The following is a 23,967-nucleotide window of genomic DNA, read 5'->3' as shown; positions in this document are numbered from 1 at the left end:
TGACATGATTAGAACCTTCCTTTCCAGTTTCTATGCATTTAAAAAAGAGTTATAAATACTTTCCCTCAAGTAAGCAAAACATATACAAAATGTGTTGGATTACTTCCAAATATCCATCAAAAATAGTCACTAAAATTGACACTCTACACAGAAATATGGCTATATTTTACACATTATAAATTATAAAATACATTTCTCATGTAATTGGGGATTTAAAGCCAGATTTCTGGTATCTGAGTATAATTATTTTTTGAAGATTTTTTTTTTTTTTTTTTTTTTTTTTTTTTGCGGTATGCGGGCTTCTCACTGTTGTGGCCTCTCCCGTTGCGGAGCAAGGCTCCGGACGCACAGGCCCAGCGGCCATGGCTCACGGGCTCAGTCGCTCCGCGGCATGTGGGATCTTCCCGGACCAGGGCACGAACCCGTGTCTCCTGCATCGGCAGGCGGACTCTCAACCACTGCGCCACCAGGGAAGCCCTATTTTTTGAAGATTTAAATGACCTGAAATTTAGTTATAAAAACTATCTGATAAGTTAGTCTTAATAACATTGCATATGAGGAATAAATCCTGGCTCATACTATTTGCAAAAAAAGAAGAAATCATTATAAAATTGAGTTAGAATAATTAGATTATTCTGAAGTATGCAATGCAAAAAAGGAATGCCATCATATTACATGCCAAGTGTTCTAATTGTAAGATGGTATTTTCATTACACATAGGCTGCCAAAACAAGAAAAATTACCAAATTTGGCTACTCATTCTCTCTATAAAATACATCATTCTAAACTGCGCTGAAAAATCCAAGTGTGCAATCACTGATGTTCTTTTAAAATTTTCCTCATTTTAACGTTTTATAAGTATGTGAATTTAATTGGACAATAACTTAATGTAGCCATGTATCTTTGTTCTTGGAAAGTCTCTTATTTATCAGGCACTCAAATATCCATTAGCAAACACAAAATTTTCATTCCCTTCTTCACACTGTGATAACTAAAGAACTGTATTTACCAGCCCAACAAATCAAATATTTTGATTAAATATGTATTAAATGTCCAGATGATACCTGATTTTATGTATTCACTGCTTTGAATGGATTAATTTTATCTTCTGTAACCATGAATCTTTCACATTCTTACAGTTAGTATGAGCATGGGCTCATCTACTTTACTTTGGATTATGATACACTAAGTTTACTCTATCTGCCTCTGCCTTTCTGTAAATGCCGATTATGTGCAATTTAGGGAGATATGAATGTGCTTTGAATAATTTAAAGACTCTGAGTATGTTTCCTGTGCTACATTGAATCCCTTCTAAAATTCTTATTAAAAGTCTAATTCAGGGAGTTCCCTGGTGGCACAGTGGTTAAGAGTCCACCTGCCATTGCAGGGGACATGGGTTCGATCCCTGGTCCAGGAAGATCCCACATGCCATGGAGCAACTGGGCCCATGCACCACAACTACTGAGCCTGTGTGCCACAACTACTGAAGCCTGCGAGCCTAGAACCCGAGCTCTGCAACAAGAGAAGCCACCACAATGAGAAGCCCGCGCGCTACAAAGAAGAGTAACCCCCACTTGCTGCAACTAGAGAAAGCCTGTGAGCAGCAACAAAAACCCAATGCAGGCATAAATAAATAAATAAATAAATTTCTTAAAAAAAAGTCTAATTCAGAAGAAACTTCATTTTTATCTTCAACCAAATTATTATTCCACTGTCAAAAATTTGGCATGATCTATTTCTATATACACATAGGAGACATAAATTAAAAGTCCTCAAGATGAAAAGCCAACTTTACTCAGAGATTCACTATTTACTCTTCCAAGTTGCCAATATGTCTGTTGGTGGCCTGGCCAAATCTATTTGTGTTATAAATAGGGTATCATAGCACAATACCATGTCCTTCTAGGAATTGTAAATAGTGTCATGATTAGAAACGGGTTAGATTAATTGCCTGCCATCAATGAGACTAGCTTCGTAACTAGCTTTTGTCCAGTATGCTTTTCTCTTGCTGTTCATATACTTTGTGCTTTAAGTTTTCTAACGTGTTCTTACTAAAATAATATTCTCTTTGATCTTTTCTTCTTAATTCTTGCATACTACTATCAAAGTTTTGGAAGAATTTACATGTGGTATAAAACTTGTTTTTGTTATAATATTTTTCTAGCTCCTTCATATGTTTATTTTATAAATAAATCCAAGGTATGTTTTACTTACTGTTACTTTTCCTCTTCATTTTGGGCCTCAGATTCACGAAATTGGATTATAATATTAAGATAGTGGTATAATTTCATCATTGTTCTATAAGATGTCTGGCTTTTGTTTTTATATCATTGTTCATTTATGTTTTAGCTGTAATCTCATTATCCTCTGTCACAAGTCACTTTTTTATTTCCATAAATGATATGTTGTATCTTACATTTTTCATAGACTACAGTATATATATTAAATATTTAAATATTGGTACATGCTTATCTAATTTCTTCCTTGTAACTGCTATATGGTTTTCATAGTTAGCATGTTACACATTTTATTTATTCAGTTTTTTTTAATAATTGATGGACATGTGGGTAGTTTCCATTATTTTGCTGTGATGAATTTTGCAATAATGAGTTTCCTTGTGCATGCTTCTTTGTTTCTCTGGATATGTATTTGGAAGAAAAATTTCTGAATGATATAATATGAGCACAGTAAACCTGATTAAAATACATCTATTTCTCCCAACATTATATTCCTATAGTACATATTGTTTAAGGTTTCTTCTCTTATCATCTTTTGTTTAATATTATTGTTCCAAAAGATGAGCAAACATAAAAACTTTTTTTTTTGCTTCCTTTTATTACTAAGAACTTGAACATCACTTCATATGCTAATCAGACAATGAGATTCCCTTCCTGGTACTTATTAATTTGAATTGCCCATTTCCTTATGACATTGACTGAGTTTTCTTTCTACTTCTCAGGAATTCCCTATACATGAGATGATAATCTTTTAATGCTTATTGATATTGCAAATATTTTCACTTAATATTCATACCATATCATTTAATTTTGATATCATGAATTTGTTCCCCTATTTTGGTTTGGTGCTTTATTTAAAGAAATTTTTCTCTACTACAGAGTTATAATCCTATCTATCTCCTACATTTCTTTTTTCCTGATAGTCTTACAGGGATTTGGTTTTTTTTTTTCTTTTTTTTCACTTTCACATTAAATCTTTAATACATCTGGGTTTGTTTGTTATATCTTGTATAAAGTAAGCCCTATTATTTTAAATAGCAAGGAAATTTTCCTTAATTAAAAAAATAATTTCTTCATAGATTAATAATGCCAAATTAACCGTTATTCAGATAAAGAAAGAAAATAAACGTATTAGTTATTATTACCTATTACCATGTGCCAACTACTCAAAAGGATTATAACATTTAATCCTTGGAATTTTGAGGTTAGAAATGTTGTTTTTAATTTTGCTGATGAGTAAAATTAAAATTGAAAAAAATAATTACTTCACTTGATGTTACACAACCAATAATTACTTGAGGTAGGAATTGAACACTATAGCATCTCAAATAAGTGAACACAATCCAGTGCTTCTCATAGATAAATATATCTAAAATAAAAATCTTCTTTATCCCATGATATTCTTCTCTAGACTACATTTCTTCAGTGTCTCTCTATCCTTGCAAGAGAAGGACAGGATTCTTGGCCTTACTTAGAAAACATTCCTCATCTAGCAATGCCCTCCTTTTACAAGTTCATCTGCTTGCTCTTCCTGTGTCTCACTCCATACTCTGCCCCATGCAACAGTATCTCTCTTTCACATGACACTGATGGTTCAAGTTTTCCATTTTTTGCTAATGCTTCCTCTGTGTCAGGAAATATCGACCAATTTCACTTAGATAACTCATAGTTATTCTAGGGAGATCCCTAGAATCAGCTCTTCTAGGAAGCCTTACCTGAACCCCCAATTCAGACCACATCCATATTCTATGCTTCTATGCCTAGTCCATCATTAACATTTTGTGCCTCATAATTAATTTTTCTGCAGAACAGACTGCAAGAAGCCTCAAGCAGAAATGATACTTACTCTTGTTTTATCCCAAGCACATGACACAGGTCTGATATATGGAGGGCAAGCAATAAAAGCTGGTTTAACTAAGCTGAACAGAGAAATCTTCATGTTAAAAGGCATACAATTAATCTTTAGAAAAACCTCCACAAGAGTGTACTTACCAGTTGTCTACATTGTTCAGTTGACTCCATCTTAAATAGTCTCATTCTCCTCATGTGAATTTTGATCCCCAGCAATGGAAACTCCATCCTTCTCCAACCTTGAAATGTCAGTGAGTAGATGTGAAGGTGAATAGAGCATCTCCTGTAACCACAAGTTCCTCACAGATCAGGAGTCGTATCTGGTTTGCAGTATTCAGTGGGGATAGGGAGTGAACTCAACTAGCCAAACGGACACTTTGTTAAACATAGTTGCCCAACTAATGGGTTCTTGATTGTTCTTAGTGGATTTTAGTGTCAGTATGATATTGGTCTTTTTTTTTTCTTTTTGTCTGTCTGTTGCAGCTATAATAAGTCTGAGAAATGTGAAAATATATTCCATAGTGATGCGAACAATCAGATTAAATCTTCACGAACTTTGACCACTTTTACCTACAGTAAATAGGAATATATAAACAATTCTGGCATTTCTTCATAAAAGAGAATGCATAACTTGGAAAAATGATCCTATTTGGGGCTCCTTCTCAACGTTCACATATAACCTTTTGGATAAGTTAAATAGGATGACTGAATACTTCAAATTTCTTATTTCTGTGATACCATACACTCAAAAATCACTCATTTGAGCCTCGCAGTGGGAAGCACACAAGAGAAAAACAAGTATTTAAAAACTACCCAAATAAGAATTTAGTAGATTTTGTTTTCTCTAAAAGTCATAGTCCAGCCCTCACTCAGAACACAGCTCCAAAATAGTAATCCTGTTTATTGCCAAGAACTTTATAGCAGTAAATTATTATTATTATTATTATTTTTTGCGATACGCAGGCCTCTCACTGTTGTGGCCTCTCCTGTTGCGGAGCACAGGCTCCGGACGCGCAGCCTCAGCGGCCATGGCTCACGGGCCCAGCTGCTCCGCGGCATGTGAGCTCCTCCCGGACCAGGGCACAAACCCCTGTCCCCTGCATCGGCAGGCGGACTCTCAACCGCTGCGCCACCAAGGAAGCCCAGTAAATTATTTCATGAACACTAAAGATAACAACCTCTTGCTTCCTGGGGACTGAAATACCAATGCTTCTGGTGCAGCTGTGGAAGCTGGAGCTAGCAGTTACTAATATGCCATTTCTCATGTACAGTGTCTCTTACTCCCTCTCTGATTCTATAATTAATTAAAATAACATTATTTGATTCACAGTGCATAATGTCAAATTCTACTAAAACTCAACTCTCTTCTTACACTAAAAAAGTCAGATAAAACTGACCAAATAAATTTACCAAATACCTAACTCGAGCACATCCTTCTTCATACAAAGTGCAAGCAAACAATTTTATTCCTGTTTGTGGAGCTTAACCTTCTGCAAAAGTTAATTAGGTCTATAATTAAAAAGCTATTTGGAATGATTAAAACTCTGTTATTTTATGGCATTTAAAGACAAATGCAAATGTCAGAAAGGATGAATTCATTAAAATTTCTGTTTAAGAGAAAAAATTGTGGATGGAGGCTATTATTTATTAAAATGTTACAGTTTCAGGGAAGGTTTGATCTGCAAAGAAAACACTAAAGGTGGAAAGTAACTTTCTGTAGCATTGGATACAGCTATCAGCTGCTATTCACAGATATTTATTTTGGGGGTTATTTTAACCTAACAACTCATAATGTCACAGTGCTATTTCAAAAGTGATGTCATTCTGAGAGACTTTTTCTCTTTCATTAAATTAGAAATTGTTAACCTATCTAGTCCTGATTAGCCATCTACACAAGTTTGGTAACCTAGCTGGCAAGCCATAGTATCTTATCAATCTAGATTTTCAAGCTGTGAATTCAAAGGCTAATTACTTTGACTGAAATGGTCATTTCTTCTTGCCTCCCAAAATTAATAAAATTAGGGGAAGAGTTTTTACGGGTATAGAAGACTGTTGGGCTACATGCTGTTCAATGAGCATTTTTCAGATGAATGTGATTTAGAAGCACTCTGTTGATGGTCCCTTATCAAGTGTTTTGCATTCTTTTAAAGAAAAAATATTATTCATGAGCAGATAAAATTAACTTCTAGTGGTAAAAGTTATTGAATATTATCTTGTGTATGACTTTTAAAATCATACCTCTTCTATATCTTTAGCATTTCTATTCTCAACACATCATTAAAAATACAAGAAAATAAATACCTAAAGAAATAAATTTAACAAGATACATTGTGAGATAAAAACAATAAAATTAATTTTTGCCAAATACATGATTTAAAACCAACCAAGCAAACAAACAAAAAAATGTTTTTAAGTATTATCCTAAATCGAGAGATTAAATAAAAAAGAATAGAGCCCAAAGCACATGATGGTTGGTTGGAAAGGAGAAGTACTGTGTTTATTTAGGCATTATTTGATATATTTACAAAGCCAAGAGCAAATTACACAAGTATTATTGAATGGAACATCAGTCTTTAACTTTAGAATAAGAGTCCTTCCTCTAATTTGATGGTTTTTATAATCTCATAGTATCAGTTTCCTATCATTTAAAATGAGAGTATAACCCCACCACAAAAGCCATATAACACATAGGGTACCATGAGGCTCTGACTTCTCAGGATTTTTTTTTAAGGGTCTAGAATAAAACTGATCATCTCTTGAAAATATAACAACATGATTCATAGGCAACTCATTTTTCAGTGGTGTGACCACAGAGAGCTGTATACAGAACTTCAGATGCTTGGTTTTAATGAGACTTTATATTTCAAATTTATTATTCATCCCTTTATTGGAGTAAGGATAGGAATCTTGGATGGAGGACCCAAAACTGACAAGAAACCTATACTCAGACTAGGAATCAAGGTATAAGGCCAAGAAATTATCTTATAAAACTGAGATAGATGAAATAGGATCATTCAAATGAAAAATAATGGAAGGATGGAAACATTAGAATGCATGGGTGTGAATTTCCTGGCTGAAGATATTATTAGAAATAAAATATCCAATTTGAAAAACAAAAAGCATCTCAAGAGGATATTTTATGCATGTAATATTCACCTAATAATACATGCTCACTTTCAGCACACATCCTTTATTTTATATCCAGGTATGAATAATGAAGGAAATGCTCTGACTATTAAGAAATGTAAAAATAACTTTATTTATGGCTCAGACTTATTCAAAAGGAGAGTCACCTGGTGAGCAACTCTATGAATGTACAGAATATAGGCATATATATAGTCTGCACATATAATTTACTTACATTTGGATAATGTACATGGATGATAAACCCTAAAACTCAAGAAACAGATCATTTTTTAGGTATTTATTTTTTAAATTGAGGACTAATCCAGGTGAAAATTCCAGTGAATATAATGAATGTAGAAAGCATTTTCCACAAGACTCATGACTTACTCAACATCAGGGAAGAAACAATAGTAAGAAACTATATGAATATAAGGAACGTGGAAAGACATCTGTGAAGGGTTTATACCTTACTGAACGACCCATTAGTAGTACTGGGGAGAAACAGTTCAAATGTGAGCACTGTGGGTAATGTAGAGGGAAATTGTATGAAAGTTAGGAATGTGGAAAAAATTATGTTATCTGAATTATCCTTTATAAGAGAATTTATCCCCGTGAGGAATTATGTAAATGAATGCTGTGGTTTAAAGGCCTTTAGGTATAACTTTCAACTATCTCTGTATCAAAGAATCTATGCTGATTAGAAGCCCTATGAATTGAAGCACTGTGAGAAGTTCTCTCCTTTTGTGGTAGGATCAAAGAACAGATGGGAAAAGGGTAAAAAGAACAAACATTTCACAAATAAATTATTTTGGAAAGGTCTGTTTCAAGAGGTCATATCTTACTTGATGAGAGAGCACTTTCATCATCTTTTCACATTTTAAAAGTAATATATATATGTGTAACTCAGTGAATTTCACTTCATTTCTAATACTCTGCAAAGTTTTATGGAGGACTTTTATATCTAGCTCACATTTATTTCATTATTCACTATTCACAGTGAAGATTGTGAATCTATACCAATTTCAGCAAAATTATAATTCTAGTAACAGTACTTTATTCCTTTCCTATTTTTTATCTCATTGACATATTCTTCAACTAGTTTTTATTTCAGCATAATCTCATTTATAATTTTGATTAAATACCTCTAAATACCTATAATTGTTTTTGTGTTTCACTGTATGTGTGTATATATATATATATATATATATATATATATATATGATATTTTCACAAAACTGTGGCACATAGAATTTGTCCCAAGTATACAAGACGGGTTCAACCTTTGAAAATCAATTAATATAATCCATCACGGGAATAGGCTAAAACAAGGAGAAATCACACTATCATATCAGTAGATGTATAAAAAGCCTTTGACAAAATCCATGATCTGTTTATGGTAAAAAACTCTCAGTAAACTAGGAATAGAGGGGAGCTTCTTCAAATTCATGAAAAATATCTATAAAAATCTACAGCTAACATCATGCTTAATGGCAAGAAACTCAATGTGTTCCCACTAAGATCAGGAACAAGGTGAGGATGTCCCCTCTTACCACTGCTTTTCAACATTGTACTGGAAGCCCTAGCTAATGATATTAGACAAGAAAAGGCAATGAAAGTTATACATTTGGGAAGGAAGATATAAAACTGTCCTTGTTCACAGATGACATAATTGTCTATGTGTAAAATCTGAAAGAATTGGCAAAATTGCTCCTGAAACTAATAGATTATAGCAAAGTTGTAGAACACAAGGTTTACATACAAAAAAGTTAATCGTTATTTCAAGTAGAGTTTGAAATAAAAACACAATACTGTTTATATTAGTGCCCCCCAAAACTAAATACTTCATAATAAATCTAACAAAATATACACAAGATCTATATGAGGAAAACTGCAAAGCCACAATGAATGAAATCAAAGACGAACTAAATGAATGGGGAGGTATCTCCATATACATGATAAGACTCAGAATTGTCAAGATGTCAATTCTTCCCAAGTTGACATAAACTAAATACAACCCAAATCAAAATATAAGCATTTCATACATATTTTACGTATATTAACAAACTGATTCTAATGTCTATGTAGAGAGGCAAAAGACGCAGAATAGACAACACAATATTGAAGGAGAAGAAAGTTGGAGAACTGATACTACTTGATTTTAAGACTTACCATAAAGCTATAGTAATCAAGACAGTGTTGTGCTGGTCAAAGAATAGGCAAATAGATCAATGGAACAGAACAGAATGTCCAGAAAAGACCTGCATGAATATAGTCAAGTGATCTTTGATAAAGGAGCAAAGACAATACAATGGAGCAAAGAATCTAGACGTAGATGTTACACCTTTCACAAAAATTAAATCAAAGTGGATCACAGTTCTAAATGTAAAACACAAAACTATAAACCCCTTAGATGATAAGGTAGGAGATAACCTAGATGACCTGGGGTATGGTGATTACTTTTTAGGTATGACAAATGGCATGATCCATGAAAGAAGGAATTGATAAACTAGACTTCATTAAACTTAAGAACATCTCTGTGAAAGACAAAGTCAGGGTGTAAGAAGACAAGCCACAGACTTGGAGAAGATATTTCCAAAAGACATATTTGATAAAGGATTGTTATTCAAAGTATAGAAAGAACTCTTAAAACTTAATGATAAGAAAATAACTCTATGGGAAAATAGATCAGACCATTAATAGACACCTCTCCAAATAAGATATACAGATAGAAAATAAGTATAAGACTCTCCATATCCTCTGTCATCAAGAAAACTCAAATTAAAACAACATTGAAATACCACTTAACACTTGTTAGAATGACCAAAATCCAAAACACTAACAGCTCTAAATGCCTGCAAGGCTGTGGACCAACAGGAACTCTTATTTATTGCTGGTGGGAATCGAAAAATTGTACAGCCACATTGGAAGATATTTGGGTTGTTTCTTAAAAAACTAAACATACTCTTACTGTAGGATCCAGCAATCATGATCCTTGGTATAAAGCAGTTGAAAAATTATGTCCACCCAAAAACCTGCACATGGATATTTGTAGCAACTTTATTCATAATTGCCAAAACTTGGAAGCAACCAAGATATCCTTCAGTGAGTGAATATATAAATAAACTGTGGTTGATCCAGACAATGGAATATTATTCAGTACTAAAAAGAAATGAGCTATCAAGCCATGAAAAGGCATGGGTGAACCTTAAATGCATATTACTAATTAAAAGTAGCCAATATGAAAAGGCTATATGATTCCAACTGTATGACATTCTGGAAAGGCAAAATATGTAAACATTATTGGTTACCAGGGATTGGGGGGATGAAAAGATTAAATATGTGGAACACAGAGGGTTTTTAGGGAAGTGAATCTACTCTGCATGGTACTGTAATGATGGATACATGTCACTAAACATTTGTCCAAACCCATAAAACATACAACACCAGGAGTGAATATAAACTTTGTTTTAAAATCTACTTTGTCTGATAATATTATTGCTACCCCAGCTTTCTTGTCATTTCCGTTTGCATGGAATCCCTTTTTCCATTTCCTTACTTTCAGTCTGTGTGTCTTTAGCTCTGAAGTGAGTCTCTTCTAAGCAGCATATAGATGGGTCTTGTGTGTGTGTGTGTGTGTATGTGTGTGTGTTTTAATCCAGTCTGCTACCTTATGTCTTTTGATTGGAGCATTTAGTCCATCGACTTTTAAAGTGATTTTTGGTAGGTATATACTTATTGCCATTTTGTTCCTTGTTTTCTGGTTGCGTTTGTAGTTCTTCTCTGTTCTTTTCTTCTTTTAGTTTCTTCCCTTGTGGTTTGATGATTTTCTTTAGCAGCATGCTTGTGTTCCTTTCTTTTCTAGTTTTTGTGTATTTATTGTAGGTTTTTGATTTGTGGTTACCCTGGAGTTCATATATGTTGACCTATAACTATATAGGCTTCTTTTAAACTAATAGCCAATTAATTCAAACACATTCTAAAAGATATACATTTATTACTGTCCCCCAACATTTTGTGTTCTTTTTTTTTTTTTTTTTTTTTTCGGTATGCGGGCCTCTCACTGTTGTGGCCTCTCCCGTTGCGGAGCACAGGCTCCGGACGCGCAGGCCTAGCGGCCATGGCTCACGGGCTTAGTTGCTCCGCGGTATGTGGGATCTTCCCGGACCAGGGCACGAACCCGTGTCCCCTGCATCGGCAGGCGGATTCTCAACCACTGTGCCACCAGGGAAGCCCCCATTTTGTGTTTTTGATGTCATATTTAACATCTTTGTATCTATCCTTTAACCATTTATTGTAGTTATCATTGATTTTACAATTTTTGTCTTTGTACTGGCCTATTTCAATTGTTGATCCATAGCCTTTCTTACATATTTGCCTTCACCAGTAGAATTTTTCCATTCTAATACTTTCTTATTTCTTGTAGCCTTTTCTTTTTCACTTACAGAAGACCCTTTAACACTTCTTGTAAGGCTGGTTTAGCATTGATGAACTCTTATTTTTTGCTTGTCTGAGAAACTCTTTATCTCTCCTTCTGTTCTTAATGATAACCTTGCTGGGTAGACTATCAGAGGCCATAGGTTTTTCCCTTTTAACGCTTTGGATATATCATGCCACTCCCTTCTGTCCTGTAAAAATTCTCCTGAAAAATAAGCTGAAAGGCTTATGGGTATTTTCCTTGTATGTGACTCTTTGTTTTTCTCTTGCTGCCTTTAAAATTATCTCTTTATCTTTAATTTTTGCCATTTTAATTATGAAATATCTTGGTGTGGTTCTCTTTTGGTTCATCTTGTTTGGGAATCTCTGTGCTTCCCGTACCTGGATATCTGTTTCCTTCTTCAGATTTGGGAAGTTTTCCATCATAATTTCATCAAATACATTTTCTACCCATTCTCTTTCTCTTCTCCTTCTGGTACCCCTATAATGCAAACGTTAATATGCTTGATATTGTTCCAGAGTTCCTTTATTCACATTTTATTTATTCATTTCTTTTGTTCTTTCTTTCTTTCTTTCTTCCTCTGTTCTGATTGGTTGATTTACATTATTCTATCTTTCAGATCATTTATGTATTCTTCTGTATCACCTAATGTGCTGTTAATTCCCCTCTAGAGTATTTTTCATTTCTGTTATTGTACTTTTTTAGCTCTGATTGCTTTTTTTATATTTTCTAGCTCTTTGTTAAAATTCTCACAGTGTTCACTTATTCTTTTCCCCTGTTCAATTAGTATTCTTATTAGTATTGTTTTGAGCTCTTTATCAGGCAAAGTATTTATTTCTGTTTCATTATGGTCTTTTTCAGGCTTTTTTCTTGTTCCTTCATTTGAAACATATTCCTCTGTCTTCTCATTTTGTTCAGCTTTCTCTATCTCTGTCAAATTAGGTGAAACAATTACCTGTCATGATCATTAGATCATGTTCTTGTGTGGGAACATCTCTATCAGTCTGCCTGTGCCCAGTAGCTTTGATGCAAGTGCTGGATCTGAAGTGAGTATGGGCTGCATTTCCCCAGGGTATGCTGGCATCCACTGTCTTTTGGGGAGATAGGATGAAGTTGGAGGGCCTACAGCCAGAGCCAGGTGTAAGCCAGGGCTTCTCCTATCCTCAACAGCCATTAGTGCCCTATTGGGGGCAGGGATGGGACCCAAGTCCCTGGAGCAGGACCCTTAGGATGTTGGGTTTCTCTTAGGTATGATGGGAGTCTCCACCTTGGTTTGGGACAGGACCAGAGCCTGAGGGCTTGGAGCTGCACTTCTGTGCTGGTTTCACTTTTTTACTGGTGTGCACACGTTGGTTAGAGGCTGGGTCAGAGCCAGAGATGTGGATGCCATACTACTAAGCTGGTCCCACCTCCTCCCAAGTGTGTACAGGGATAAGCATGCTCCAGAGATGGCAGTCTCCACCCTGGAGCTAGCTTCACTCCCTCCAGAGTGTGTACAGGGGTGTGTGAGTTCTCAATGGCTGCCTCTGCCCTGATCAGATGGAGGGCTGGCTCTGTTCCCTCCAAGTATGCGCACTCTCGTTGGTAATTGCAGCTTTTGTCTTAGTGGGGAGCAGTGTCGGGACCAGAGGGGGCTTTAGCAAGAGCCTGATGCAGGCTGGGTAGCATGATGTAATCCTAGCAAACAAGTCCGAACCCAGACAGTTTTCAGTCTGCTGCCGTGGTGCTGTGACTGGGAGCAAGCAAATATGTGAGCGCTCTTCAAGCATGGAGTCTAGGTTTCTTACAGCCCAGTGTCAGAACCCTGGGGAAGATCCTCTAGCCTGTGATCTCTCCTTTCTCTTCTCTGTTCCCTGCTAGGGGGGCAGGTCCTGACCAGATCACATCTGTTCCCTTCCTACCAGGCTGTGTGTGGATCTTTTATTACAGCTTGATTGTAGAAGAGCCATCTTGCAAGTTCCCAAGTCAATCTCAGCCAGAGTCGCCTATACGTTGTTGCAGTTTTGGTGTGTTCATGAGGGGATGTGGGCCCAGTGTCCTCCTACTTTTCCTCTTTCTTTCAGTCATTAGTTCTTAAGCCAGCTTTTTGTGACTCAGGGGTGGATTGGGAGACTAAAGCTTTTCCACAAACAAGAGGCAGGTAGAGGGCATGGGGGCATGCGGGGGTGTCTGTCCCACAAAGACCCCATAGGGCCCTGCTCAATTACAATGTATCTTTCTTTGCTAAATTGTATTTCCAGGTATAATAAGATGCTTCAGACATTGTAAGTATTCTTAAGTCTTTTAAAAGAATTTGAAAATTGAATGTTCAGAGAGAGTCTAAACAGAAACAAAACACAATTATAAATGATTCCTAAAGGAGCAGACTTCATGGGGCTGTAACAGAGGCTTCTAAAAGCATCATTCTCTTTGGAAAATATATGCTTTCCTGAGTCTTCCAGGTACTTTGATAGGAAACTCATGACTGTCTTTTATATAATGAATTAACTGTGAACACATTGACCAAACAAGAAATGTATTGTTAAATCAATAGCATGAAATTCTCTAAGTATATGCATATTGGGGGAAATAATTCCATTTTACTTGAGAGTTTCATTTGATCAATCTATGGATGAATAGATAAAACATAATGTAGTATATACATACAATGCAATATTATTCAGCCTTAAAAAAAAAGAAATTCTGACACACACTACAACGTGAATGAAACTTGGCATTATGTTAAGTGAAATAAACCAGATACGAGAGAACAAATGGTGTATGATTACACTTATATACTTATATAAGGTACTTATAGTAGTCAAATTCGTAAAGACAGAAAATAGAACAGTCATTAATGGGGCAGGGAGGAGAAGGGAATGGGGAATTATTGTTTAATAGGTACAGAATTTCAGTTTGAGATGATGAAAAAGTTATACTTGTGAATGATGATTGTACAACGTTAATGTACTTACTGCCAAAAAACTGTACACTTAAAAATGGTTAATTTTATGTATATTTTACCAAAATAAAAATAATAGGGCAAATGAGAAATTTCATTTGAAATCAACATTTTATCAGAAATACTGTTGAAGTTGAATCCATGGTATTATAGGTTTCTTGGACTTATGCATATTTATTGTTGAGTCTATTAAGATAAAATTGGAAGTTTCATCTTATAAAGGTAATCAATTTGAACTATAATTTGAATTATTTAATCTTATGCTTCTTTATAGTACCCATATATTTTTATTTCCAATTAATTTATAAATCAGTTAAGAAACTAACTCTATTTTGTTTTAAAACATCAATATTAGAAGTCAGTGACATTTTTTTTACTAAGCATCTGTACAGACATTGCAAATAATGCTCTCAGTCTTCATCTAGGTATATATTTATTTAAATAAAATATGAATTTTTTGATAATCAGAAAAATGTAAAAAAATTTGAACACAAATGGACATACAATAGAAGATTCTGCTGATATCAATCCATATAAATGTTAATATTATTTTTATAATTTTACTGAGACAGTGTTATTTTAGATCTTTCCTAAAATATGCATTTGTACACCAGCAAACACAGGAATTAAGAGTCTAGGCCCTGGCATCAGCTTCTTGGGAATAAGTATCAACTCTGCTACATATAAGTGTGAGAACTTCACAAGTACTTCAACATTCTGGGCTTCAGTTTTCTCATTTACATTATAGAAAAAAAATACTTAACTACCTCACAGAGGTGGTTAATTGTGTTAGATATATTAAACACCTATAAACTTCTCTGGCACATATTTAGCTCAAAATCAATGTCACGTGTATTACTGTTGCTCAAATATATAATATTTGACATCATACTGAGATTGCAGACATCAATTTCAAAGTATTTTAAAATATGTGGTTATTATGTAGTTACGCATTGGTCTTCATGAGTCTTCAAAGGTTATCTAGTAGAACTATTTTCAAACCATTTACATGATTAAAATGATGCCAGCAATTTCAGAACAGAACTTTAAAATCCATTCAAAACCACAATGATGCCAAAGAGAGATACAATTTTTGTAGTATGACATTCTCTCTAAACCACTGTTATGAACAAATTGATCTATCTTTGTAATGTTATTCTGAATCATAAGATGAAAAGGAAACCTATCAGAATTGACTCAAAATATTCCACATTTGGTGTTTCCCTGAGAACAAGTAGAGGAGAATTATTAACCAACATTGCATCTTATGTTTACCTCATAAATTTATGAATTCTAACCTTAAACACTAATAAATAAGTTATTAAATAATTATAAATATCAATTTCAAAACTATTTGGTGATATTCACACACAACGAAAATGTCCAGTTTGGGGAGGCAATAATCCAGACATGTCAGAAAGTGTGCATATGGTTCAAAATAGAACTTTATTTTAAACTGAGGTATTATAACTAAAGAGAAAATTAAATGTCAGTAAGACAATACTATATATTAAAATGTGAGTGAATTTCTCCAAGGTAAAACAGATTATGGTACATTGACAGGCTTGTGCTAATGGGCATTCACAATAGATGTATATCTAAATTTATGGTAAATGGAACTGGAGCTTCTTGTGAGAACGATAATTTATATATAAATGCTAGGAAATATAAATTAAGTCCTTAAACAGTTTTCTAAATAAATTTTAAAATATTTTAATTCTTATGGAATTAGTAAACATACTACATTGATGACTTAATTTTTTTTAAAAAGAATATTTTAAGAAAAAATTTAATACTAATTTAAAAATTCAGCTTTATTGGGCAACTCTCTCTTGTTAAGTAGCATTCTTGATGCGGTGCGAAAATAAAGCCACTTTTAAGTTAGCTATAACTTTTTGTTTTATATGTGTCAGTGTTACTGGTAACTTTGACTCAGATTTGAAAAAGTATTTCAATCATAACTATGGAATTATTATATTTTTGTATTATGTCAGAGTAAAAGGAAGAGAACAATGCACAATTCACCAATAATATTAAGGCATAAATGTATTACTACAAAATATTATTTGATGTCAGTTCATACATAGAGACTACAAAGAATTCTAAAGAAACAGTGTAGAATGCAAAGGAATCAAATGGCTCTGATAATAACACTTTCTGGAAGAGAGGAAAGATTCTTCTCATTTATGTGAATCAGACAAATAATACTGGTTTAATCTCAAAGTCTGAATTCAAGGCATGATATATTTTAATTTAAATAAAACCCTGATAAAATATACTATGGCATAAACGTTTTTCTTCTTATTTACTTATTACTTCCATGTTGTTCTTTTTTTCTTTAATTAATTTTTCCCAAACAACTATTTGTTGACTCACAAAGATGTCATATAATTCAACAAAATAAAATGAGTATAAATTATAGATTTTGTTTTAAAGAATGTTACGGGGAACATTAGAAAATGCTGCTCTAAAGATGCTGAGGAAACTCTTCTTTATGAAGACCTGCAGAGAAAATTCCTTTCTGATTGAAGTGTTAGCAGTGGCAGTGACAATCTTGTTATTGTGTTTTACACATGCCCTGGAAAACATAAATCTAAATGTGCATTCATGTGTAGCAATTGCACAGAACTTGTGACATTGAACTTGGGTTCTATCCTTACACTTGCAAAAATCTTGTTAGCTTATTTCCTAGAATTATTTTCTGTTTAGCTAAGGTTTTCATCCCCAAGTCAGAAGAACTTTCTTTTTTTGGTTTTTGCTAAGTCATATTCTTCCTTTGTGGGATTTAAGAATCTAATGGCAAATTAAATGCAAAGAGAAAAAAAAATAAATGAAAAGAATGTAAACCAAAAGGTGAGGGAAGTGTGAATACCAAAAATTGGTTAAAGTCTAAAAAAGATCTTTTTTGACACATGTGGAATGCATTTTGGAAGTGTTGCTTTAGTGCATAACCAACAATGATTAATTTAGTTAATACAATTTTTATAATGTCCTTTTATATATGCTTATATTGTCAAGCCAAAATGTGAACTAATAAATCAGGAGTGTCTTCTCACCTTACAGACTCCTGTTAGAATCTATGAATCGATAGGTTTTTTTGAGTATTTAAAGGAATGGAGGGAGGGCATATCCTTCAGACACTGTTTTACATGAAGAAATAAACAACCTGATGCAACTATTAAAATATAAGAAATATAGTTCTATCATAGTCAGTTTGTTTTATGTGGCTATGTGTTGAATAATTATCATTTAATCTATTTACTTCCTTGATATATCAGATTTTCACCAAGAAGGAAGTTGATGTGGGTATGGGTATCATAAAAAGTATCAATCTATCTAAATACTTTCTAGCCTTTATATTCATAAGAGCAGAAGAATCTAGTGACTCAGGATTCCTAAGATCTGACATGACGTGATTTGATCACACATCTTAAACATTGTAGTAAAATGTATAAATATGTTCCAGTTATAAAATTCTTGAAATTAAGTAATATGTTAAATAGAAATCAAAAAATTTGCATAATTTAAAGGAAAGGAAAATATTTATGAGAAATGAAGAAACTACTCACTGTCTTTTGAAGTGTCTTTAAGGAAGGAATATGATCAGATTTTCTCTCCCCACCACACTGGATTAGGATAATTTAAAGAATTGATCCTACCTTCCTAGAAATGTAATAACTATAAACCCTCACAGATTAAAAAAAAAATGTAGTCTTAGATCTCTGTCTTCAACTCTTGTTAAATATATTTTTTCAAAATTATAAACCTTCCAAACATTATAATAAACAGTATCATTAACAGCACTTACCTTCTCTTACAACACTTTCATATATATTTCCTCATTTGGAACTTAATTTTTTATTGCTTACCAAATAAAAGATGAGGGTTGAATAAATAACATACATGGAGAGAAATGTGTAATGCGTCTGATGAGCCAGGTACAGTAAATTATAAACCAAAGGAGAGATCAAGAATCAGGGGAGAGTAAATACATATGGGGAAAGTGAAAATCACTGAGGAGTGAGAGAGATAACAGAAATGGACGCTGTCAGTGTTAGAGGAGGTTGTACCTGCTATGCACTGCAGAAAATAAATAATAGAAGGAAGTGATTTTTAAATCACTTGAGAAAAACTTAGTGAAATTTCTCTTAGGAAACCTAGTGAAATTCTCTGATAATACAGAAAAAGTTTCAATTGCCTAAATTTGTTCTAATCTAGAATAGTATCAGAGCTGTTAACTAATCAGAATGTAACATTTCCATAATGACACTTTATAAGACCCATTTTCTACCTTGCTGCTCCTAAAATTTAAATTACATACATTTAGCAATTTTCTAAGTGCTTTAAAAATATCTTTATTCTCTCATCTTGTTATTTGAAGTTTTATTTTTCAAACTAGCACTTCCTGCAAAAGATAAATTAAAAGGAAAGGCGGAGGACACTTAGAAATAATATTTTCTTTTCTTTTTAAGATTATTGACACCAAAGGAAAGGTCACTCTCGTTTAGTTTAAATTTTTCTTTAAATTGTTTTTAAAAAAAAAATCATAGTAGAAATACTGGTTTGCCTTAGATTCATTCAGTGAAGGATCTGGAGAAGTCCTACCATAAAAGTTTAAACTTAATTTTTTGCTCTATATGGACTTTAGTCACTTTCTAGGATGGTTGAGCCCATAGAATTTCTAGCTGTATAATTCTGAAGACCTCCAGTAGAAAGTCTCTTACTCCAGACCAGCTCTATTCAAAATGCTGTTACTCAACAACTCAGGATGCTTATCTGAGAATGAAATTTAAGGCACTGCTTCCTTCGTTAAGAAAGTATTGTGTAAAATAATTTTCATCTGAACTAACGAATTTGATTGGTGAAACAGTTGATTATATGTTGATTTTAGTTGCCATTTTATAAAGATTTATATGCATTATGTTACAAATAAATTTATATTGACCCTATTGTACTTAGCAGTTAATTTGTCTAAATGAACAAAATGAAATGGTTTTCACCAATTTCAAAAAGTTGAATATTTCAAACTAAAGTTGAAAACCTCCTTTGATTACTTTGTTTGCTTTACATTGTGCAAGATGAAATAACTAAGGGAATATTAAAACCATTTTTTATATAAAAACTTAAACCAAAGATCCCATAGGGAGAAAAGTAAACATTATACACACACACACACACACACACACACACACACACACACACACATATAAGAAAAATCAGAATTAGAATTTCTTGAATAATCACTTTACATACTTCTTTTAGTTGTATCTTAGAGATAAAATATCATTAATGATATAATAAAAAGCAGTAAAAAACCCCTTTAATATTAGTGAACAATTAATCAGCAGTATGAGTTTAAAAGAAGTTTTAATACACAATTAAATGCATGGAAAGATTTGACCTATGCTTAACTCAGCTTTCTTCTTAATCATCATAAGTTTAAATCATGAAGATATTATTCATCGCAGCCAGGAGAAAGGATTTTTGAAATTATTTTTCCTAGAAAATGGTTTATATGTTGATCATTAATTCACTTTTCTCCAAAACATATCACAATTAGTTTCTTGCTTTAACAAACTTACTGATTTCATACTTTGATTCAACAAGTCAGAAATTAGCTAGGAATTAAATACTGATTAACATAGAAAATACTGGTATTACAAAATGTCATAAAGGGAAAGTATTCGATCTGGAATTTGATGAAAGTCTTACATCAGTGCTCTTCAGTATAAACATAATTTGAAACCAAGGCCTAATTTTAAAATTTCTAATAGCTACTTTTAAAAAGCAAACAGGAAATATGAAATTATTTTAGGGCTGCCCTGGTGGCGCAGTGGTTGAGAATCCGCTTGCCGATGCAGGGGACACGGGTTCATGCCCCGGTCCGGGAAGATCCCACATGCCGCACAGCGGCAAGGCCCGTGAGCCATGGCCGCTGAGCCTGTGCGTCCGGAGCCTGCGCTCTGCAATGGGAGAGGCCACAACAGTGAGAGGCCCGCGTACCACACACACACACACACGAAATTATTTTAAAAATATACCTTATGTAACTGAATATATTAAAAAATCATTTGTTTATATAATCAATATTTAAAATTAATTGTACATTATTATCCACTAATTTTTTTTGAAATTCTGTCTATTTTACATTTATACCACAACTCAATTTTGATGGTAAATTTTCATCAGAAAATTTCATCTGAATTTAGAGTTTATAAAATTCACAGGAAAAACAAAAGATTCATATACACAAGTTGTTCCAAACATGCTTAAATTTTTCCATTAGGAACTAAATTGGTGTTGAAATTTTAATTACTTAAAATGAAATAAAACTTAAAAATATTAAAAAGCCAGTTCCTTAGTTGCACTGACTACATTACAGCTGTTCAGTAGCCACGTGTGTCTAGTGGTTCCCCTATTGTATTGACCAGTGCAGGCTCTTTTATATATTATTTTAGAGAATCTACTATTTGCTGTTTGTGTCGCTATCAAAACAACAACAACTAAACATGAGGGAAGTCAGTAAGGAGAAGATGAGAAACAAAAATATATACAAAGCACTCAAAAAACAAGTAACAAAATGGAAATAGTTCAATATATAATTTAGTGACTAGTTAACTTGTCACTGGTTATTAATTTAGTCACTTATCTAACTTAACAATGTCTTAAATGACCAATGAGTTGTTACTTATTTTATAGTCACTATGTAAGAAGTGCCAATTAATAGATGCTACCAAAAAAAAATAGCTACCCCAGACTAGATGCAGTATTTTTTGTATACTTCAATTTCCCAACACTGATATTTGTCATCCCTGCAGCAAGTGTATTTTTTTAAAAAAAAGAAAGTGTATTTGAAAATACGCTGGAAAATGTTTAAAATCCAGAAATAAACACATATGTGTGTGTGTATATATGTTTATATATATATACACATATATATATACATATAGACAGAGAGAGATTTTTGACAAGAGTCTCGTGATTATTCAGTGGGAAAAAGACAGATTTCAACAAATGGCATTGAAAAAAACTGGATATCTACATACAAAAGAATGAAGTTGGACCTTTACACCATATACAAAAACTAATTCATAATGGATGACAGACTTAAACATAAGAGCTAAAACTCTAAAACTCTTTGAAGAAAACATAGAGAAAAACCTTGTAACATTGGGTTTGGTAATATCTTGGATATTATACCAAAATTGTAGGCAATAAAATTAAAATAGATAAATTGGACTATATAAAAATTAAAATATTTCATGCATCAACAGAATAAAAAAGAAACAGAGTAGAAGATATTTGCCAATCATATTTCTGATAGGGGTTACTGTCCAGAATCTATAAAGAACTCCTACTATTCAACAACAACAAGACAAATAACTTGATTTAAAAAAACAAATTAAAAAAAAGAGGTCTAGAATATCTCCAAAGATATACAAATAGCTAATAAGGGCATGGCAAGATACTCAACTTCACTAATCATTAGGGAAATGCAAACCAAAACCACAATGGGATACCTATTCACACCCATTAGGATAACTTAAAAAAAAAAGTCTGAATATAACAATTGTTGTCAAGGATATGGAGAAACTGAAACCCTTGTGCACTGCTGGGGCAAATGTAAAATGGTGAAACTGCTTTGGAAAACAGTATGGCAATTCCCCCAAAATTAAAAATAGAATTATCATAAGACCAGAAATTCCACTTTGGGAGAAAGAATCAAAAGCAAGCATTCAGACAGATATTTGTACACCTATGTTCATTATTATGAGAAGGTAGAAGGTGGAAGAAACACAAGTGACCATCAACAGATTAATAGATCAAAAAATGTGGTATATATGTGCATTACAACATTACTTAGCCTTAAGAATGAGGGAAATTCTAACATATGCTACAGCATGGATAAACCTTGATGACATTATGCCAAATTAAATAAGCCAGTCACAAAAAGACAAATACTGTGATTCCACATATATGAGGTGGCTGGAGACAAAAATTCATGGAGACAGAAAGTAGAATGGTGGTTGCCAGGTGCTGAGAGGAGAAGGGAATGGAGTGTTATTTTCTGATGGGTACAGAGCTGATGTTATATGGGATGACAGGAGTTCTGGAGTTTGGTTGTACAACAGTGTGAATGTTCCTAATGCTACTGAACTATGCACTTCAAATAGTTAAAAAGGTAAATTTTATACTATGTATATTTTACCAAATAAAAATTATATAATCGGGATGAAGTCATAAAAAATAAAATGATTCCAATTTTAAAAAGTGAAAAGATGTGCTAGTTCAGCCAGTTGTTCAGTATACAACCAAAAGTAACTTTCTAATGTATCTTTAAATACTTAGAAAATTATTTTGGCACTGTGTCCTCATCCCCCAGACATTTAAGTAAACCTAACTTAACTATTACATTGTTATTTGAATTTGTATCTCCTTCTCTCTGCTGGGGAAGGGAGCTGGTAAGGCTGAGGAGGTGGGGGACAGAAACTTGATATTCACTTTCCACATACTAATATTATCACAGTAAAAATTTCAGTAAATATTTGTTGAATGTAATGCAGATTCAGAGGTTATTTTTTTTTTGTTTGTTTTTTGTTTTTTTTTTTTTTGCGGTACGCAGGCCTCTCACTGCTGTGGCCTCTCCCATCGCGGAGCACAGGCTCCGGACGCGCAGGCTCAGCGGCCATGGCTCACGGGCCCAGCCGCTCCACGGCATGTGGGATCTTCCCGGACCGGGGCACGAACCCGTGTCCCCCGCATCGGCAGGCGGACTCCCAACCACTGCGCCACCAGGGAAGCCCAGAGGTTATTTTTAAGTGACGTTATTTATATATAAAATTTTTGATATTTCCGATTTATTTTTGGATCTTCCTCATTTTCTCTCCCTGTCCCTCCCACCCTTCATTCCCCTTCCTCCCCTGCCTCTTTTCTTTCCTCCTCTTTCTCCCTGACTGAATTTTTGCTACTGTAGAGCAGAAAAACTTATAGTGTATAAGTATTGTCTAAAGTTAATATAAACTCCTGGTTATAAATCTTATATAAATAAAACATGAATGTGAACATAAACACAATTATGAAACAGAAATAATTTCAGTTGTTTTCTCTTGTAACAATAACCTCCCACTAGGAAAGAGACCTATATTTGATCTTAAATAAAAGTGGATGATAATGAAGTTTTATTTGCTATATTACCCCCTAAATCTCAAATGTTATTAGTGCAGAAATATGCCAACTTTTCCTAGATAGTATATAGCTACTAATGCAATTTCAGTAGAATATTGTGTATTATGACTTCCAGCATGGTGTTTAATATTAATATTGCTTGTTCTCTCACAGTGAATTAGAAATGAGAAATGATTCAAGAAAATTGAACC

The sequence above is a fragment of the Kogia breviceps genome, chromosome 15 (assembly GCF_026419965.1).
Source record: "Kogia breviceps isolate mKogBre1 chromosome 15, mKogBre1 haplotype 1, whole genome shotgun sequence".
NCBI classification, from domain to species: Eukaryota; Metazoa; Chordata; class Mammalia; order Artiodactyla; family Physeteridae; genus Kogia; species Kogia breviceps.
This window is presented reverse-complemented; position numbering follows the sequence as displayed.